General features: G+C 38.2%; 1 long non-coding RNA gene across 3 annotated transcripts; it reads left to right on the top strand.

Annotated features, from left to right (window-relative positions):
* LOC139186449 (uncharacterized) lies at positions 1–4,125 on the top strand. 3 transcript variants are annotated; one of them, XR_011570005.1, is made up of 4 exons: positions 1–1,472; positions 1,785–1,853; positions 1,963–2,121; positions 2,395–4,125. It is a non-coding gene; the product is annotated as an uncharacterized lncRNA (long non-coding RNA). The 3 variants fall into 3 exon arrangements; XR_011570004.1 differs by lacking the exon at positions 1,963–2,121; XR_011570003.1 differs by having other exon boundaries at positions 1–1,853.
* The last annotated feature ends 18,904 nt before the right edge of the window (positions 4,126–23,029 follow it).

The raw sequence follows: 23,029 nt of genomic DNA, 5'->3' as shown, positions 1-23,029 counted from the left end.
TACGGGGGCTTTAACTGGCTTTCGCTGGCTCGTTTGTTTTTGTTTTTTCAGCTCGCGGAAGTGCTTCAGCGTTAACCCTTTCCAGACCTCTCAATAGTCTTGTTTTGAATAGTTAACTTTATTTTAATGGGGGTAAAGATTTACAAAAAAAAAAAAAAAGGGAAGCAGCACGTCGGTTAAAATTCTAGAACCAGACTGGGTTAGGATTCCACCTCCCCTACTGATTAGCTAAATGGCTTTGTTTTTCTTAAGTGTCTCAGTTCCCCATCCATCAAATGGGGAGAATTGTAGTTATACCCTTATAAGGTGGTTGCATTGGACTAAATGCGTTAATACGGAATAATTAAAGAGTTGAGAACAGTGCCTAGCACGAAGTACATGACTTTATGCTTCTTAAAGAGAAGAAAGGGAAGGAAGAGGAGACAAGGCGTTATAAATCAAATGGAGAAGTCGCTTTAATGTTCTAAGTGCAAACGGTCCTGTTAGTCTTTTCCGTGCTCTGAAAAATTGATGGGTGCCATCCATAACCACCTTAATTTTGTCTCAATACCCACTGGAAGTGGAGCCAGATAATTAAACTACTCTTCCAATTTGATGCCCAAAGAATGCCTCTCTGATGGTTACTTGGCTGGTGAGCAGAAGAGAAACAAAAAGTGTACCCTGTTGTCCTCAACGCCATACTCAACTTGCTATCTATTTTGCAAATGTTAAGCACACACACTTTTTAATGCTCTTTGCTCTCTCCTGAGTTTTCTTCCAACCAGTTGATTGTCCCTCTTCACCTTATTTACACAACCTGGTTCTTTTACTTCTGCCCAGGCAAGCGTTTTTAAGTTCTGGGTAACCTTACACCCAAAGCTGAGTACCTGAGATACTTATCTATTTAACATTAAGTTGAAAAAAGTAATCTTCCTATCAAATTCTGATTGTCATTTAATTAACATTGATTTTTTTTTTCTCTGTATCCCTGGTGACCTCACTACTTCATGAATCCCTGAAGAAATAAAACGTTCAGTGCAGCTCCATGTCCCATTTATACACAAAATCATGGGGACCCAGCAGGAGCCATTTCAAGAGCATCTCTTCCTTAGTCTGGAGTGTTTCCCCATCCCCTTTCACAGTAGAAAAATGGGTATTTCCTGCTTTTCAAAGAAGAAACAAGTCCCTGCCTCTCCTGGATATCATTTTCTATTTTTCCTTTATTATTATATGTGCAAATTAGCAGTGCTTATTTTTGTTTGTTGTCAGCAATGCTTTGGCCTCCTGATGGAAGCTATATACCCTAAGAGGAAATCTGATGCCAAAAATTGAAAGGGAGCCAAGTGGTAATTCAGAGTGACTCTGGAGAGGCTTCTGTGTGTTTTGTCTATCTCACTGGTGCTGTTTCATTTTACTCATATCTTATGAACAAGTACATCTTATTCTGAAGAGCAGCCCACACAGAAAATACTTAAGTATGGGAGAAGATGCAGGTAAGCAAAATTCAATCATGCATGATGATTTAGTGCTCAGAACTAAGAAAGAAGTGCACCATCATAATAAAGTTAGGCTTTGGTACATTGCCTTAAATGTCAACCAATGATTATTTGTTAAAAATTATTTTTCCTTTACATTATAGCAGGTGACAAATAACTAAGATATATGTAGGATGGTATGTTCAGGGTGAAATGGAAAGTTCATTACTCATATAAAATCCTGCTAATTAAAGGTAGTATACTTTGTGGCCTAAATGATCTAAGTCTGCCATACATATTTCACCACAGAATAATCTATTTCACTTTCAGGGAAACAAATTAAGATGTCTCGAAGGAAAAAGTTTCATCTTCCATCTCACTAGAAAGAGAAGAGTTACAGTGAGTGGGGTTTGTTTCTATTTACTGTAGTTATAAGAACTGAATTGCTGGGATTTTTTTTGTTTGTTTGTTTTTTACTCACTGGCTTAATTTTAACTAACCTTTCAAGGAACAAATGAATCAACAGTCTTCATGGAGCAGTACTTGAGTTCCTTGTCCATGACAAAAGATCTGAAATTCACTGAACACCCTCCTTTTAAGATCTTAAAACTGTGTGTGAGAATCACTCTGGCCAACAGAGAACTTTGGGCGTTCATTAGCACCTGAGGTAATGTCTATACAGATTTCAGGCCTGTTCACAGCCCCTTATTTATACTGACCTTCAGAGCCATTTCTGCACATTTCAAGTGCAATACTATCTACCTGAAGGTAATTACAATTACCCATCTCATCCCACCTCCAAATTTGTCATCTCTCCTAAACTGAAACTTGGCTAACAGGATACTCAAGAAACCATCATGCTCACTTAGAAAAGAATTGAGATGTAATACAGGCTGTGGGGTACTCACTATTTATTGTAACCTATTTTTTGTTATTTCAGGACATTATTATTGTTATTTCATGGACAGCAAGGAGATCAAACCAGTCCATCCTAAAGGAAATCAACCCTGAATATTCATCGGAAGGACTGATGCTGGAGCTGAAGCCCCAATTCTTTGGCTACCTGATGCAAAGAGCCTACTCATTGTAAAAGACCCTGATGCTGGGAAAGATGGAAGGCAGGAGAAGAAAGGAACAACAGAGGATGAGATGGTTGGATGGCATCATCGACTCAACAGACATGAATTTGAGCAAACTCTGAGATGGTGAAGGACAGGGAAGCCTGGCATGCTGCAGTCCATGGGGTCACAGAGATTCAGACATGACTGAGTGACTGAACGACAACAACAAAAGGGAAATTACTATTAGTGGATTCCTTTTATTTAGTCCTAATCTAATATTACGACCTTTTCCTCCAGGTCTAAGGCATTTCCTCTCCCTTACCATTTGATAAAGCTAATCTTTTTATCTTTAGCATACAATTACAAGAGTCCTTTCTTCATCTTGGCTGATTTTTTTTCTCAATTCATCCAAGCCTCTCCTTCCCCCACCCTCTCCATCCCCACCATGTCTGCAAGTCTATTTTCTGTCTGTATCTCCATTGCTTCCCTACAAATAGGTTCTTCAGTTCCATCTTTCTAAATTCCATATATTTATGTTAATACACAATATTTGTTTTTCTCTTTCTGACTTACTTCACTCTGTATAATAGGTTCTAGGTTCCTCCACCTCATTAGAGCTGACTCAAATACGTTCCTTTTTATGGCTGAGTAATATTCCACTGTCAGAGAAGGCAGTGGCACCCCACTCCAGTACTCTTGCCTGGAAAATCCCATGGATGGAGGAGCCTGGTGGGCTGCAGTCCATGGGGTCGCTAAGAGTCGGACATGACTGAGCGACTTCACTTTCACTTTTCACTTTCATGCATTGGAGAAGGAAATGACAAACCACTCCAGTGTTCTTGCCTGGAGAATCCCAGGGATGGGAGAGCCTGGTGGGCTGCTGTCTATGGCAGCAGTCACTGACATGAATGAAGTGACTTAGCAATATTCCATTGTATACATAAAATATACATATATGAATATTCCATTGTACAATAGTCCATTGTACCACAACTTTTTAATCCATTCATCTGTGAATAGACATCTAAGTTGCTTACATGTCCTAGCTATTGTAAATAGTGCTGCAGTGAATATTGGGTACATGTGTCTTTTTCAGTTATGGTTTCCTCAGGGTATATGCCCAGTAGTAGGATTGTTGGGTCAATAGGGTAGTTCCTTGTTTTTTATTCACCTTCTTTGACTTCTGCTCTCAGAATCAACTGAGAATTCATTATACTATTTCTGGATATTTCAGCTTTTTGCTGTTTTATAATCTTAAGTAAAATTTTTAGGAACAGAGTGTTTTGAATGAAATACGCATTTAAAAAATTATATGACAGCTAATAGCACTCTTTTTTTTTTAGGGACATTAAGTATGCAAGAGTACTTAATGGCTTTTATCCTCATGTCAATAGTACATTTACTGTTTAGATGAAATTAAAATATAATTATATTTGGCTCACTCATAATGAAATAACATACTGCATTAAAATGGCATACATGTTTGTACTGTCTTCTGAATCTTAATAAGTTAAAGTTTTTTGACCAGTAAATTGCAAAGTACAAAAATGTGCAGTTCAAAATAGTAGAAAACAAATTATTAAAATGGACTAGTACATCCATCGGAGAAGGCAATGGCACCCCACTCCAGTACTCTTGCTTAGAAAATCCCATGGCTCAGTCCGACACGACTGAGTGACTTCCCTTTCACTTTTCACTTTCATGCATTGGAGAAGGAAATGGCAACCCACTCTAGTGTTCCTGCCTGGAGAATCCCAGGAACGGGGGAGCCTGGTGAGCTGCCGCCTATGGGGTCGCACAGAGTTGGACAGGACTGAAGTGACTTAGCTGCAGCAGCAGCAGCACACCCATATATTATCAGGCCACTCAAGATAGCTGTTCTCTTCCTCTCTGTACAGCCTCTGCTAAACCAGTCCCTGCTTCACCTACACCCCACTCAGGCAAAAGTGCCTGCCCCCTGCCCCAGCTAGTGATTGTTCTAATCTTTAGGTCAGAAAGACTCCACCTGCTAATTTATTATAAGAAAACATTTGCCCTCCTGATGCTCATTAACCTCAGGGGCTGTAAGGGGCAGGCGCAGGCTGCTGGTTTCCATGGTAACTGACAGTAAATATAAGGGCAATTCCCCCTATAAATAGCCCCTACTTTACTACTATAAATAGTAGTAAATATGGCTTCCATGTCGCTTGCCTGTCGTACCTTGTCGGGTGTCACAGCATGACCCTTTATTTCAGACAGGTGAGCTCCCTTATCCAGTATTATTGATGTCTCTGTCACTGTTTTGAGGCTCTTTCTTCAGTATCCAGGCTGGTGAACTACAAGGCTTGTGGACTTGCCCAGTGTGACTCAGCAGCTGGTGAGCTAGTTGGGACGCCAGGGAAAATCCCTTGAGTACAAAGATGTCAGGAAAATATAACAGGGAATGGAAGATTGTGGGGTTAGTCCCAAGGTGGCCATCCACCCAGCATGGGGGACTCTCTGGCAGCTATCTACCATGAGAGAGATCTTTCTCTTCCATTATGTTGATAATATCCTGTTAATCTCAGAGTCTTTGAAGTTTAAGAGTAGAAGTCTTGTGCTGGTGGTTTATCTTGACTACACAGGGATGACTGGTGAATACAGATAGAACAGGGTCATAGATTATTCACAAAATGCAAGCACACCCCTGACCACTGCCCCTAAACTTACAGGCACAAGCTTTAAGGATACTAACTCAGGAATAGACTTGTGAGTTAGACATGGGCAGTCACCTGGGTTTGGCTAGGGGCTGTGACAATGGCAAAATGAGTGTACCCTTTCTCGTCACAGCTATGGAAAGCGGCAAAGCAACAATACAGTAGGAAGGAACGACAGCTACATGCAGTATGCAATGCGTTACAACAGGTGGAAGGAATTACAGAATGCCTACGTGAGTCATCAAGTAATGCAAAAACCCCCTATTCAGGGTATAGAAGAGCTGTGCGCAACATACAGGACCCCACGGACACAGTGACCAAGGAACTCAATTCACCTGCCACAAAGTTCAGACATAGGTCTATGAAAATGACATATGCTGGCGTTTTCTCCTGCTCTCTGCGTTTTATCCTGCTCTCTCAACTTGTGGGCCAGGAGGCTAACTCAAGCCCTAGGAACTATAAAACTGAACATTCCAAGAGCAATCGTCTCAGAGCCTACCTCACATTAAGCGAGAGGCTACTAGTCAACACCTTCAGAATTCAACTGTTGACACCAAAAGATGACTGCCAGTTATAGGTCAGGACAGTAACTTGCTTTTGCCCTCACCATCGGTCTATACCCCCGAGGAACATAAAAAAGTAACCTTGGGACTAGCAGGTAAATCCTCAATAGTTTGGGTTTGCTAAGCTATATGTGGAATAGAATTAGAAAGGTCCTTGCAGTTTTCATCTGTCTTTTCCCTGGACTCACTGAAGACTACTAAGGTAAGTAATCTGGCCCCCCAAATGAGAAAAGTACCATTATATTAACCTGTGGCCTGTTATTCTATCTCTCCAGTCTATTTGACATTGGCTGTGGGTATGACAGGCCAGGGCGAAAACTACAGGTAGGAATGATATGATCTCAGAATGCTGTTTATGGCTTGTGTTCTGCCTAATGGTCATGATCTTCCCTGTACTGTACCTATTAAATATCTTATATTTCGCCCCTTGCCTAAGTAGAGGGAGTCTGTTTGTGGGCTGGGCAACAGCAGTGGCCTCACTCACTGCCAAATGAATTTGATTGTGTGGTCTCTGGCCAGATGTCGTTGTTGTCCTCCTGTGGACGTCCATAAAAAATTGACCCGATAAGAACCTGTCTCCAAAGTTTGCCCACTTCTTAGACTCTGTATTCTATGTGTAGTATCTGGTTGCAGTATGCCTCTTCATACTTAAGCTAGGTATATTGCAGAAGAGGGGTGGACCAAGATTGTAAGGGTGGTGCAGGGTGTGTAGGGGTGTGATGTATGGTCAAGCCACTCAAGATGGCTGTTCTCCTGTTGCCTGTACATCCCCTGGTCGACCAGTCCCTGCTCCAAGTGTACCCTACTTATATGAACTTGTTTGTTTCCTGTCCGAGCTAGTGATTGTTTTCATCCTTAGGCCAGAATGGCTCCACCTGCTAGTTTATTAAAGAGAAACACTTGCCCTTGTGATGTTCTTTAAACTGAGGGGCTATAAAGGACATTCCCAGGCTGCTGGTTTCCCTGGTAACTGATGAACCAACCTGATGTCAATTCCCCCTATAAATGGTAGCTGCCTTCTCTACTGAGTAGTGAATATGGCTGCCATGTCCTGTCTGCCATACACAGTGAGGTGTTGCTCCAGGAGTCTTTATTTCAGACATATAAGATCCCCTATCCAGTGTCATTAACTCTGGTGCCATTTTCAGATTCTTTTTTCATCTTTGGGGCTGGGTCACTGCAAGGCTTATAGGCCTGCAGGGTGCTACCCAGCAACCCCTAAAAAGGGTGAGGGCATTACCTGACATTTCTTTTCATGTAGCAACAATGAGTACTAGCAACATAGACCTTATTCCTCGGTTATTTGCAAAGATAAATTCAACTCCTGCATTTTGCTAAAAAGGAAAATGGGCAAGTACTCAGCAAGCACTTAGTGAATTAATAAATGAAATATGTTAAGGAATATGCTGCATAATGCCTAATAGGAAACACTCAGAAAAGTTCTGAAAATGCGGATTTGTTGTGGACATTGTCAACCCAGGCTTTTCTGAACTGATCAAAATATGTGTGAACCTCAAGAAATATGTTTTCTAAGTGTGGGACCCAGCCGAAGTTGTGCTTCTGCAAACCCCGGGTGGAGACTCTCACTCCTAGCACAGATCGTGGGCCTTGTGTTCACTGCTGAAGTGCTCTGCACACAAACCACCATGTGACCAATATTCAGCCTTGAAGGCTTCTCCTGCACTTCCTTTTCTCACCTTGCATTAATCTTGTTTTCCTTTTCTCTAAATTTCCTCCTTTGCATCTTCATCATTTGAGTTTTTTATTGATGTAAAATTTAATTGGCATATATAGCTCTAGACTCATTCGTTTAAAGTGTACAGTGGATTTTCTACTTCCAGAACCATATGAATCACTCCCAAAACCTCATACTAATAGTTACTTCCCATTGTCCTCCCCTGGCCCAGCATCTGGCAACCACTAATCTACTTTCTGACTCTATGGATTTGCCTGTTCTTTATCCCTCACATGAACAAAATCAGACAATATGTGATTCTGGGCCTGACTTCTTTCGTTTACTGTGTTTTCAAAGTTCATCCATGCTATTGCATGTATCAATACCGTACTCCTTTTCATTGCCAAATAATATTCCATTGAGTGGATATACTACATTATATATACTCACCTGATGGACATTTGAATAGTTCCCACTTTGTTGCTATTATGACTAATGATGCTGTGACATCACTTACAATATATGTGGATACATGGATGATACACTGAGTCTTTTTAACTTTGTGAGGAAATGACCAACTGTCTTCCATAGTGGCTACATCTTTTAAAATTCTCAGCAATGTCTGAGGGTCCCAAATTCTTGTCCTCTTCACTGACACTTGTTATTTCCCATTAAAAAAAATACTTATATGGCCATCTTGGTTGGTATGAAGTAGTATCCCATTATGGTTTTGATTTATATTTCCCTTCCCTTGTAGCTCAGTCTGTAAAGAATCTCCCTGCAGTTCAGGAGACCCGGGTTCGATCCCTGGGTTGGGAAGATCCCCTGGAGAAGGAAATAGCAACCCACTCCAGTATCCTTACATGGAAAAAAATCTCATGGACAGAGGAGCCTGGTGGGCTGCAGTCCTTGGGGTTGCAAAGAGTCGGACACGACTGAGCGACTAACACTTACTTCAGATCAGATCAGTTGCTCAGTCATGTCCGACTCTTTGTGACCCCATGAATCGCAGCACGCCAGGCCTCCCTGTCCATCACCAACTCCCGGAGTTCACTCAGACTCACATCCATTGAGTCAGTGATGCCATCCAGCCATCTCATCCTCTGTCGTCCCCTTCTCCTCTTGCCCCCAATCCTTCCCAGCATCAGAGTCTTTTCCAATAAGTCAACTCTTCGCATGAGGTGGCCGAAGTACTGGAGTTTCAGCTTTAGCATCATTCCTTCCAAAGAAATCCCAGGGCTGATCTCCTTCAGAATGGACTGGTTGGATCTCCTTACAGTCCAAGGGACTCTCAAGAGTCTTCTCCAACACCACAGGTCAAAAGCATCAATTCTTTGGTACTCAGACACATCCATACATGACCACAGGAAAAACCTTAGCCTTGACTAGACGAACCTTTGTTGGCAAAGTAATGTCTCTGCTTTTGAATATGCTATCTAGGTTGGTCATAACTTTCCTTCCAAGGAGTAAGTGTCTTTTAATTTCATGGCTGCAGTCACCATCTGTAGCAATTTTGGAGCCCAGAAAAATAAAGTCTGACACTGTTTCCACTGTTTCCCCATCTGTTTCCCATGAAGTGATGGGACCAGATGCCATGATCTTCGTTTTCTGAATGTTGAGCTTTAAGCCAACTTTTTCACTCTCCTCTTTCACTTTCATCAAGAGGCTTTTGAGTTCCTCTTCACTTTCTGCCAAAAGGGTGGTGTCATCTGCATATCTGAGGTTATTGATATTTCTCCCGGCAATCTTGATTCCAGCTTGTGTTTCTTTCAGTCCAGCGTTTCTCATGATGTACTCTGCATATAAGTTAAATAAACAGGGTGACAATATACAGCCTTGACGTACTCCTTTTCCTATTTGGAACCAGTCTGTTGTTCCATGTCCAGTTCTGTTGCTTCCTGACCTGCATACACATTTCTCAAGAGGCAGGTCAGGTGGTCTGGTATTCCCATCTCTTTCAGCATTTTCCACAGTTTATTGTGATCCACACAATCAAAGGCTTTGGCATAGTCAATAAAGCAGAAATAGATGTTTTTCTGGAACTCTCTTGCTTTTTCCATGATCCAGAGGATGTGGGCAATTTGATCTCTGGTTTCTCTGCCTTTTCTATTAAACATCTTTTCAGTTGCTTACTGGGCATTAGTATATCTTCTCTGAAGAACTGTCTATCTACTCTTTTGCTCTTTTTTAATTGGTGGTTTAGTTGCTAGGCTGTGTCCAACTCTTGCGACCCCATGGACTGTAGCCTACCAGACTCCTCTGTCCATGGGCTTTCCCAGGCAAGACTACTGGAGTGGGTTACCATTTCCTTCTCCAGGGGATCTTCCCAACCCAGGGATCAAATCTGGGTTTCCTGCATTGCAGGTGGGTTCTTTACCACCTGAGCTACAAGGGAACTCCTTTTTAATTGGGTTGGTGTTTTTCATTATTGAGATGTAAATGCTCTTTGTATATTCTGAACACTAGGCTCTTGTCAAGATATATGAATTGCAAACATTTTCTCCCATTGTGTGGACTGCCTTTTCACTTTCTTGATAGTGTCTTTATATGCACAACTTTAAAAAAATCTAATTTAAAATCAATTTAAATATATTTCATTGTTTCTGCTTTAGGTACCATATATACAAAACCCAAGTATATTTCTAAGTCACAAAGATTTATACCTCTGTTTTCTAAGAGTTTTATAATTTTAGCTATTTTTTTAAGGTTTCTAATTCATCTTGTTTCAATATTTGGATTCAGTATGAGGAAAGGGACCAAAATTATTTCTTTGTATGTGGCTATACAACTGTCTTGGTAATTGTTAACAAAATAATTTTCTCACTGAATGAACTGGCATCATTGTTGAAAATCTATTGGTCATAGACTGTTTTATTTTTGAACTCTAAATTCTATCCATTAATCTATATGTGCATCCTAGTACTAGTACCAAGCTATTCTGGTTACTGGGCAAAAATAGTAGTTGGAATTTTGATAGGGATTAAACTTACTCTGTAGATTAACTTGGGAGACTTTTGCCATGGTAACAATAAGAAATCTTGCAATCCATTTATATGAGATGTCTTTCCATTTATCAAGGTCTTTAATTTCTTTCAAGATGGGAGTTTTCAGTGTACTAGACTTGTACTTCTGTTATATTTATTCATAAGTGCTTTTTTATGTTATTATAAATGGAATTTTCTTAGTTTAATTTCTGAATTGTTCATGGCTAGCATATTAGTTTGCTATGGCTGCCGAAACAATACCATGCTGTGAGTAGCTTAACATAAATTTTCTCAGTTTTGGAAACTTGATCAAAGTGTCAGCAGGTTTGGTTTCTTCTGAGGCCTCTCTCCTTGGTTTGCAGACAACTACCTTCTCTAAGTGCCCTCACGTAATCTTGGCTCTGTGCAAGTGCTTCCCTGAAGTCTCTTTGTGTAAGTCTTTATGTCCACACTTCCTCTTATAAGGACACCATTCAGACTGAATTAGTGCCTTCACTGACAGCCTCATGGTAATATAATACCCTCTTTAAAGAACTGACCTCCAAATTCTGAGGTACTGTGTATTAGGATTTCAACATATGAATTTGGAGGGCATACAGTTCATCCAGTAACAACTAGTATAGACAAATACAAATGATTTTTTTGCTTATTAGTCATGTACTCTGCAACCTTGCTGAACTCATTCTAAAAGTTTCTTAATATGTGTGGATTCTATAGTTTTCTGTATGTAAGATCATGTTTTCCACAAATAAAGCTCAATATCTTTCTTTTGAATATAAATGGGCTTTTTCCTTTTTCTTTTGGCCTGATTACCTCGGATGGAACCTCCAGTGCAATGATGAATAGAAGTGTTGAGAGTGGTTGTCTTGGTTTTAGAGGGAAACCTTTAGTTCTTTGATCACTAAGTATAATGTTAGCCATGGGTTTATCATTGATTCCCTCTATTAGGCTAAGCAATTAGGGTCTGTTCCTGGTTTTTTTTTTTTTTTTAATCATGAATGGATGTTGGATCAAGTTCCTTTTTCTACATCTGCCAATATGACTGTGCATTTGTTCCCTTGGTACGTGCTCAGTTGTGTCCGACTCTTTGAGACCCCATGGACTGTAGCCTGCCAGGCTCCTCTGTCTATGGAATTCCCCAACAATAATACTGTCGTGGGTTGCCATTTCCTACTCCAGAGTATCTTCCTGACCCAGGGATCTAACCTGCATCTCCTGAATTGTAGGCAGATTCTTTATCTCTGAGCCACCGGGGGAAGCCTGAAACAGGATACTGGCCCCAGATAGCTGAGGTAGATATCAAAGGAATGATTTCAATGAACTCAGACTCTAGTATATTCCCATACATAGAAAAGCACTAAATTCAATAACTTGAAATGTCTATTTTTATTCATGTGTGTTTAGTCAGTCCTGTCCTACAATTTGTGACCCTTCAGACTATAGTCTGCCAGGCTTCTCTGTCCATGGGATTTTTCAACTGAGAATACTGGAGTGAGTTGCCATTTCCTCCTCCAGTGGATCCTCTTGACCCAGGGCTTGAACCCATATCTCTTGTATCCCTTAATTCTATTGGTATAGTGTATTGACAAGCAAATCTTGCAGTCATGATATAAATTCCATTTGGTAATGGGTTATACTCCTTTTACTAAGCTTCTGAATTGAATTTTCTAGTATTTCTTGAGGTTTATAGCAGCCATCTTGGTAAGAGATACTGATCTGTATTTCTTCTGATACTTTGTCTAATTCTGGTATCAGGATAAAACTAGCCTCTTAAGTTGGTAAGTGTACCCTCTTCTATTTTTTTGAATAGTTTGAAGAATTAGTATTCTTTAAACATATGGCAGAACATTCCAATGAAGCCACTTGGATATGGGATATTCTTTGTGGAAAGCTGTCTTGATCACTAATCAGTGTTTTTACTTTTTATTAGACTGTTCAGATTTCATTTTTGAATCTGTTTTGGTATTTTGTATCTTGTTCACAATGTGTCCATTTGTCACCTAATTTGTTGGGATACAATTGGTCATAATATCCCCCTAAATTTAGTTTTCATTGGGGAAGTTTGGTAGTAATGTCCAGTTTCATTCCTGAAGATAGTAACTAAAGTCTTCTCTTTTATTCTTGGTCAGTTGAACTAAAGGTCTGTCAATTTTGATCATTCAAAAAAAAAAAAAAAAAAAACTATTTGTCTTGCTTTTCTGTATTTTTCAATTCTCTATTTCCCTCTAATCTTTATCATTTACTTCATTCTGCTTGCTTTGGATTTAGCTTGCTTTCTTTTTTAATTTCTTAAGGTGGGAAGTTTAAGTTGTTTTAGACATTTTTCCCCCAGCTTGACTAAGATAAAATTGACATAACACTGTAAGTTTAAGGTGTATGGTGTGAAGGTGTACCATGTGATTCAAGTATATATTGAGAAATATTGGCCCTAATGTTGGCTATCACATTCATCTTCTCACATAATGATGACTTTATGGTGGTGGTGGTCATGAGAATGTTTAAGATCTATTCTACTAGCAACTTTCAATATAAAATACAGTAGTGTTAGCTATATTCACTATGCTGTATATCACCAGAATTTATTCCTCTTGAAACTGAAAATTTGTAGTTACAATTAATATCTCATATCCTCCCACCCCTCAGTCCTGGACAACAACTAATCTATTCTCAGTTTCTATGAATTCAACTTTTTTACATTGCACATAAGTGGAATCATTCAGTATTTATTTTTCTGACTCATTTCCGTTAACATAATGCCTTCAAGGTAAATCTATGTTTACCTTGAACAGATTTACTTTTTTTATAGCAGGATAATATGCCATTTTATGATATATATTTATCTCTTCATCCATTGATGGATATTTAGATTGTTTCCATATTGGCTATTGTGAATATTTCTATAATGAACACAGGGGTGTGTTATCTACTTTGTTATCCACTTTGTTATCCAATTTTATGATACTGATTTCATCTCCTTTGGATAAATACCCAGAGTATAATTGTTCATATACTTTATTGCTTTAAATAAATAAATGCTTTAAATAAACAGCTTTATTTAATTTTTTGAGGAACCTCCATATTATTTTTTCATAGTAGCTGAGCCAATTAACATTCCCACCAACAGTTGACAAGAGTTCCCTTTACTCCACATCTTCACCACTACTTATCACATGCCTTTTTGGTAACAGATAGGAGGTGATATCTCAGAGAAGGCAATGGCACCCCACTCCAGTACTCTTCCTGGAAAATCCCATGGACGGAGGAGCCTGGTAGGCTGCAGTCCATGGGGTAGCTGAGGGTTGGACACGACTGAGCGACTTCACTTTCACTTTTCACTTTGATGCATTGGAGAAGGAAACGGCAACCCACTCCAGTGTTCTTGCCTGGAGAATCCCAGGGACGGGGGAGCCTGGTGGGCTGCCGTCTATGGGGTCGCACAGAGTCAGACACAACTGAAGTGACTTAGCAGCAGCAGAAGCAGCAGCAGGAGGTGATATCTAGTGGTTATGGTTTGTATTAGTGATATTAAGCACTGTTGACCATTTTTATGTCTTCTTTGAGAAAATAACTATTCAAGTTCTTTGGCCATTTAAAAACCAGATTATTAGTATTGGGGTTTTTGCTAATAAATTATTTAGGTCCCTTATATTTGAATATTAGCCCCTTATCCAGAGATATGGTTTGCATGTATTATCTCCCATTCCATAGGTTGCTCCATTTAGTTTTTTGACTGTTACTTTTGTGTAGAAGCCTTTTAGTTTGTAGTTCAGTTATTTAATTTTTGTTTTTGCTTGTGTTTTTGGTATCAGATCAAAAAAAAAAAAATCATTGCCAAGATAAAACTCAAGAAGTTTTTCCCTTGAATTATTTAGGAGTTTTATGGTTTCAGATACTACATTTAATCCTTCATCTGTTTCAAGTTAATTTTCATGAGTGACATAAAATATCTGTCCAATATCAACTTTTGGGATATGAATATCTGTTTTCCCAACATCATTTTTAAAGAGACCATCCTTTCCTCATTTAGTATTCTAGCATCTCTTTTCAAATATTAACTGTGTATGGTAGGTTTATTTCTGGACACTTGATGCTGTGCCATGGATCTATGTTTTTTTATGGTTTGGTTACTGGCTTTGTAATACAGTTTGAAGTGTGGTACTCACTGCTTAAGAAGAAATTGCTTTCATTATCTGGGCTCTTTTGTGGTTCCATATGAATCTTAGGATTATAAACCATCTACGTGACTGTCTTAAGATTATTTAGATAATCATATGTTTTTTGTTTCTATTAATGTAGTATATTGCATTTATTGACTTACATTTGACAACCATCCTTGACTTCCAGGAATGTTTCATTTGATCATGGTGTATGATCCTTTAAATGTGTTGAATTCTGTATCTTAATACTTATTGAGTATTTTTGCAACTATATTCATCTGAGATATTGGTTTGTCATTTTCTTTTTTATACGAGGGTTTCCCTTGTGGCTCAGCTGGTAAAGAATCCACCTGCAATGTGAGAGATCTGTGTTCGATCCTTGGGTTGGGAAGGGAAAGGCTACTCATGTCAGTATTCTGGCCTGGAGAATTCCATGGGTGGTATAGTTCACGGGGTAGCAAAGAGTTGGACATGGCTAAGTGACTTTCACTTTAAATACTATCCTTATCTTTTGTATCAGAAAACTGCTACCCTCTTAAAATGGTTTTGGAATGTTTTCTCCTACAGTATTCAATTTTTCTTTTTTTTAGAGCTTGAGAATTGCTATTTAATTCTTTAAATATTCAGCAGAAGTCACCTATGAAAATATCTGATTAGACATTTTGGACATTTTTGGTCATGAGGCTTTTGTTTAATGATACGGTCTCTTGGTCTGTTCAGATTTTGATCATGATTCAAATTTGGTAGGCTGTATGTGTCTAGAAATTTACCCATTTCTTCTAGACTGTCTAAATTGCTGGTATACAGTTTCTCATACTGTCTCTCATGATCTGCTGTATTTCTGTGGTATCAATTTCAGTGTCTCCCTCTTGATTTATAAAACTGAGTCATCTTTCTTGATAAGTCTAGCTAAAAGTTTGTTTTCAAAAAGTCTTATTTTCATTGATTTTTTTTTCTATTTTTCTATTTACTTCATTAATTTTTGCTCTGATCTTTGTTACTTCCTTCCTTTATACTAAGTGGACTTGGTTCTTTTTCTAGTTCCTTGAGGTATAAAGTTGGGTGGCTTATTTTAGATCTTGTTAATAGAGCCTTTATCTTGATAAACTTCCTCCTTGGAACCGCTTTTCCCACATCCCATAGATTTTGGTGTATTGTGTTTCCATTTTCATTTTAAGATATATTTAGATTTCTCCTGATTTCTTCTTTGATCTGTTGGTTAGTCAGGAGTGTGTTAACATCTACGTTTTGTTAATTTGCCAATTTTCCTCCAGTTACTGATATATATCATCATAGTTAGAAAAAGATTTCAATATTTTTAAGTTTACTGAGAATTGTTTAAACCCCTCTAGTAAATTTTTCCATTGGTTATTATACTTTTCAACTACATAATTTTTATTTGGTTCATCTCTACAATTTCTATTTCCTTATCAACTTTCTCTGAGATACATTTTCATAATTTTTAAAAATTCATCTGGGCATAGTTTCCTTTAGCTCTTGTGGACATTACTTAAAACAGCTGATTTAAACTTTTGCTTTCTTCTAGTAAAACATGTGACCTTCCGCAGATTATTTCTACTAATTGCTTTTTCCTCATGCATGAGCTATTCCTTTGTGCTTCTTTGCAAACTTTTGTAAACTGAACATTTTAAATAATGTGACAACTCTGTAAATCAGACTATACCCTCTCCCCAGGGTTTGTTGTTGCTGTTCTCTATAGCCATTGCTATTTGTTTAGTGATATTTCCTGTACTAATTGGGAGAAATCTTTATATGCCATATGTGACCATTTGAGTCTATTTGGTTGGTCTAGCAATTGTTAATCAGATTTCCTGAAAGGACTGGAACCAATTTTTCTGTCTTTGCTGAGGGGCTTGTGTGCATGTTGTATGCCTTCAAATTTTCGCCAGATAATTTTCAGCTCTACCTTAAGTTTCCACTTTCTGCTGGCCACGGCTTTATGGTCAGCCACAGAGGAGCCACTGCAGTCTTCTATGGTCTTTCCTCAGCAGGCACGCATGCACGTGGCCTTCTAGATTCCTTGCAATACGTCCGAGGTCTTTCAGAGCCACTGTAGGCATCTCATTCTCCAAGTTTTCCTTTTTAAGATTGTTTTGGTCAATCTGTTTTCTCCAAAAGTTGTTTTCTTCAGTAGTTATAAATCTCCCCAGGCAGCTGCAAAGATAAAGCACTTGGTTCTAAATGTTTTTACCGTGCTGTAAGAGAAGAAGGCTTTTAGTATAGCGTATACTCCAAGTTGAAAGTAGATCTTCCAGGAACCCTTCAGATAGGTAAAATAATGACCATACTATGAAAATAAGGCTTTGAAAGAGATCTTGTTCTATTTGCTCACTATAGTGAATGCCATGTTACACCAGAAATGCAGAATATTACCTATTATGGCCACCACTGAGCTGCATAGGGCTAGTGTATGATAAATTGCCCCAAAGCTCACTATTGTTCAGAGTTAACTATTTTTCTTGCATAACACTTATTGTGTTGCTGTGATACTTTGGTTAATTTCCAGAACTCTGAAAAGATTTTTCTGATGATTTTGCCAATCGCTTTTATGGAAGAACATGTTTTTGGAGATCCTGCCTGTACTATTTTTGCTGACATGTACCCCCACTTTTTGTAAAATAGTTTGAAAACTGGGGATTAAGGAGGGTAATAAATCTGAAAGTACTGAAGAATCACAGGAAGAAAAATATGTAAGGCATAAAATATCTGATCTAAGCTAATTCTTTGAAAATGTAGATGAGAATAGCACATGTGCTTAGTCCTTCAGTCGTGTCCAACTCTTTGCGACCCCATGGACTATAGCCCGCCAGGCTCCTCTGTCCATGGGGATTCTCCAGGCAAGAGTGCTGAAGTGGGTTGCCATGCCCTCCTCCAGGGGATCTTCCCAACCCAGGGATTGAACCCAGGTCTCCCGCAGTGCAGGCGGATTCTTTACCATCTGAGCCACCAGGGAAGTCCAAGAATAGCATAACATTTATATATTTTATTTAAATAAGTTTAAGATTTACAAAATACATTAGTTTTATTACCTTTAATATACTTCATTTGCATGTCAGTATAAAATATTCAGATTTTAAACTCATTAACCTCATGAAGCCTGCTCCTACCTAAAGCAACTTTGTCATCTATTGCTCATCACCCCCTTGTATAATTTTTTTAAGTAGTTTTTCATTTTTATCTTTAAAATAGAAATAAACAACATACATGGAAACTGACTTGTGTTGTTAGGAATCTCAGTATATAATTCAGTCGAACTTATTTTCTCACTTGACTTTTTCTGAAGTTCTTTGTAAACAAATTTGTTTCAACTGATTTATGTCTGTTCAATTTTAACAAGGAAACAGATAAAGAATGCAGTATAATATCTAAATGCTTCTTAAAAACAATTCGAAGTTTCCTTAAATGTCTTCATATGCAAAGATTGACTAAAATGAGTCATTAAAATTATAAATTACATTAGATAACGGCTATTTTAATGCTAATTTATAGTGCTCTTAAGCCCACTGTAGTGTGCTTCTCCACATCCTTTCTAGTTGGATTTTACTGTGTCTCTAAAGTGACACTAAGATCCCAAATGGACTCAAGATATTTCAAGGTATCTAATCTCTGTTGTGTAACAACTGTGGTGTAATGTACATAAAATTTTTCTATTGTTTTTAGGTATACAAATCATTAGCATTAAAAATACATTGTTGAACAGCCAACATGACTAACCATATTCAAAACTTTTTCATCAAAAACTGGAAGTCTGTATCTTTAGAAGAAAAGTCCTCATTTCTCCTCCTCCACGCCCACTACACCCCAAGCCCCAAGCAACTACAGTTCTACTATCTGAATTTGACTACTGTAGGTACTTCATAAGTAGAATCATACCACATTCATCCTTGTTTCTGACTTATTAGCTTACTTATCATAATGTCTTAAAGGTTTATGTGAATTATATGTATCAGAATTTGATTCACTTTTAAGGCTCAAATTATCAACATAACATATAGTACACTTGTTTATCCATTTGTGCACCAACAGACATTTGAAACCATTTCAACAAGGACAATAATAATCCATTTGAACAAATAAGAACTGAGTTGGAAGAAAATGTCAGCAAGTGAAAAAAATTAAATATAAATCTCAGAATACATGCATGCATTATGCCACATTTACATGACTAGTATGTAGATAAAACTGACATCTGTTTACTTGGACATAGATAAAAACCAAATTCTGGAGGAAATGTAACTTTTGCCTTTTTTGTTTCTTTCATGTTAATATACTGTATAAAGTCTCTATTCACACACACAAAAATCTATCAACAACATTATCTCTAGTTTCTTTTATTTTCCAATAAGAAAATACCGTAGAGTGAATTAACTCTAAACATATTACTGCTAGAAGGAAAACTAATAATCAACATAATTATAGATATGTACTATTTAAACTTGAGAAATGTTAATAGGTTATCACAAGTACAGCAACCTTTACTAAGGAATGAAGGGCAACCCTCACATGGGATGTGGATAATTAAAATCAATGCGTACAGGAGGCAGGATGGCTCATGCAATGTGATGCAAAAGCTTGAAGTGAAAGGGTGTGGTGAAAACTCAAGCTTACAGTCAACTGAAACTTGATGGCTCCAGCAAGTTTCTACACGCCCACGTAAACAGGCTAATGTCAACCACAGTCATCTTAGGGATTGAAAACTGTGCCTGTTTTCTGGTCAGAGTAAAAAGATAAACTCAAAATTCAGGAAATCATAATCACTTCACATGAAGCCTTGGCAGATCTGGACTCAAATTTTTTGATTATTTTGTTGTTTCTCAGTTGCTAAATTGTATTCAACTCTCTGTGACCCCATGATTATATTACTTGTTAAATACTGTATAAAGTCTATTATACTAGAAGGGTTAGTAGGCAAATACATAGGAAACTAGCTCAGAGCAGTCTAATGGGCAATCTTCATTTTGAGGAGAGTGAAAAAGTTGACTTAAAACTCACATTCAAAAAACTAAGATCATGGCATCCAGTACCATCACTTCATGGGAAATAGATGGGGGAAACAATGGAAGAGTGACAGGCTTTATTTTCTTGGGCTCCAAAATTATTGCAGATGGTGATTTCAGCCATGAAATTAAAGACGCTTGCTCCTTGGAAGAAAAGCTATGACCAAGCTAGACAGCATATTAAAAAGCAGAGACATTACTTTGCCAGCAAAGGTCTGTCTAGTCAAAGCTGTTTTCCCAGTAGTCCTGTATGGATGTGAGAGTTGGACCATGAAGGCTGAATGCTGAAGAATTGATGCTTTTGAACTGTGGTGTCGGGAAGACTCTTGAGAGTCCGTCGGGCTGCAAAGAGATCAAACCAATCAATCCTAAAGGAAATCAATTCTGAATATTCATTGGAAGGACTGATGCTGAAGCTGAAGCTCCTGTAGTTTGGCCACCTGATGCGAAGAGCCGACTCTTTAGAAAAGGCCCCGATGCTGGGAAAGATTGAGGACAGGAGAAGGAGATGACAGAGGATAAGATGGTTGGATGGCATCACTGACTCAATGGACGTGAGTTTGAGCAGGCTCCAGCAGACGGTGATGGACAGGGAGGCCTGGCATGCTGCGGTTCATGGGGTCACAAAGAGTCAGAGATGACTGAGTGACTGAACAACATTTTGATATAAAATTAGTTATCAAAGTTAACAGAAGTGGTATGGTCAAGTTAGATGTGATTCCTTTCACAAGACTCTTGGACAACAAAGAGATCAAAGCTGTCAATCCTAAAGGAAATCAGCCTTGAGAATTCATTGTAAAGACTGATGCTGAAGTTCCAGTACTTTTGGAAAAGACCCTGATGCTGGGAAAGATTGAGGGTAAGAGGAGAAGGGAACAACAGAGGATAAGATGGTTGGCTGTTATCACCTAATCAATGGACATGAGTTTGAGCAAACTCGGGGAGATAGTGAAGGACAGGGAAGCCTGGCGTGTTGTAGTCCATGGAGCTGCAAAGAGTTGGACACGACTTAGTGACTGGACAACAACAATGTTTTAAAACCAACTGGATCTAGACAGCATCTTTAAAGCAAGGAAGATGCAAATAACCTGTGTACGAAGGACAAACTCTGTCATTCTAAATTTTAAACCTAAAATATTTCCATAGCAAACATATTAACACATCACAGTAAGTTGCCAGGATAGTCTAAAAGAACTGTTTAATTTATGATACAGAAAGTTTATTCATTTCAGAAAAACATTGTCAAAAGAAACATAATCGTTAGTATTAAATATTAAATGCATGCCTAAAAATATCCTATTAATTAAACTGTGCAGAATATAACATGGAAATACATGTGATAATATTACATTGATCTAATAACTAATAAGCAATAAACAAGAGCAACTAAAGTAAAGTAATACTGCCCACTTTTAGATTCCCTGCATACGTCCTGACTACTCATCGGTGACCGCACATACCCCACAGAGAGGGTCCCGCCCTCCTAAACCACCACCTCAACTGTTCCCTGGAGAGGGCAATGGCACCCCACTCCAGTACTCTTGCCTGGAAAACCCTATGGACAGAGGAACCTGGTAGGCTGCAGTCCATGGGGTCACGAAGAGTCAGACACGACTGAGCGACTTCCCTTTCACTTTTCACTTTCATGCACTGGAGAAGGAAATGGCAACCCACTCCAGTGTTCTTGCCTGGAGAATCCCAGGGATGGGGGAGCCTGGTGGGCTGCCATCTATGGGGTCACACAGAGTTGGACATGACTGAAGTGACTTAGCACATACACCTATTGAGTTTTCCACAATAAAAACCTTTCAAATTTATACAACTTTGTTGCCATTTTCCTTTTGTAGTAGAACCTCAGGATTGTGGCTGATTTATTGAAATACACAATATCTATTAAATTTCTGCAGGAAAAGGAAGGAACATTCAAATTTAGGTATTCTATGACCTACTTAAAATGACAGAGAAATCACAGGATAATTTGTGTTAAAAAGCAAATGAAAACTTTAAAATCTTCTAGAGCATCAAAAAATTTGAATAAATGCTAATATGCTATCGTTAATGAATGCCTTTAACTGGAAAAGTCTATTAGTTTCTTTTGCTACTTAGAGGATTTCATTTATATTAAAGAATTCAATAACCTATTTTTTCCCAGCTCTACAGAATTTGGTCTGACATATTTTACTACCTGTGTGCATTTTCTCCTTCAGATTAAATTCCAGTTTTCTTGATTAAATCATCCATCATTTTTAGGAAGATTTTTCTCCTATTGGCTTTTTGGTACTGCCTCAATTATTTTAGCCATTTGCTACTTTTTCTTCTTGATATGTCACTTTGAAAATATTTCTGTGGCTTTTGTATATTAAATTTTATAATAGCATATTAATTTTCATTTTAGTTGCAGTTGATTTTTCTATTTCTTATCCTTCAATGCTTTTCATGTCTCTGGATTTCTGTATCTACCTGGGACCTTCAATAAAAAAAGCAGCTCCTTCAAAGAAGAAATCTTACCCCTATGTTGTTATTATATGGCTTGCAAATATTCCATAACCCCTAAATCCTGTGACACCTAGAAGTAAATGTTAGATTTAAATAATTAGCCACTACTTATTTTATGAGCTCTGAAATGTTTTGTATTAATCCTGAAAAGACCAATTCAACTTTCTATTTTGGGAAAAATGAAACATAAAAGAGATACACTTTACAGGGATTGAGCTTACCTGATGAAGGCCAGTGAAGATAAAAGTTCAGACAATGAAATGTCTGCATTACAAGATAGAGGACATACATGATTGTTTCCTTAGTATTATCGAAACCATGGAGGTAGAAAATGTGTGGAGGTAGGAGGAGCAAAATTTCCGTGCTTGTGTGCAGGAAAGTGTGTTGAAAGATAATCAAGAGGTTGCATTTTTAAAAAAAAACTCAGAAGATACTTGAGAAGCTGTGAGGATGGAGCATGGTCTGGATAGAGGTATGTATTATCAAATGATGACTATGGAGAACTGAGATGTAAAATAGTTTTAATACACAGAGTATCTGGAGACACCACCGAAGAATGATTTCAGATAGAGGACAGAGAGATACAGAGAAAACACCATCAAATGACAGTTGTGGAGTCAACCACACGATGACCTTTTTCTATTCAAGGGATAACTCGGAGTCCTAGCATCATGAGCTGACCTCATGACTTGTGAGCTCTAAAGGCTGTTAAGTTGGATCTTAGATTAATGATGGCAACTTGAATCAATATCTTAATTTTTAATCAAAACATGATAGTAATTAATAGAACTGTGATTCTCAACAGGATGAGCATATTCCTATTTCTTACAGGGCTGTGGGGGAGGTTTCGGGGGAAAAAAGGCTGTGTAGAAAAAAAAAATAACCCTGACATTATAATTTTGTATATGGGAAACAAAAGTCTTCTTTTTAAAACACAAACTACAAA

The sequence above is a fragment of the Bos indicus genome, chromosome 13 (genome assembly GCF_029378745.1).
Source record: "Bos indicus isolate NIAB-ARS_2022 breed Sahiwal x Tharparkar chromosome 13, NIAB-ARS_B.indTharparkar_mat_pri_1.0, whole genome shotgun sequence".
NCBI lineage: Eukaryota > Metazoa > Chordata > Mammalia > Artiodactyla > Bovidae > Bos > Bos indicus.
Note: the sequence above shows the minus strand (reverse complement) of the source record. Positions and strands in the feature narration are given on the sequence as shown.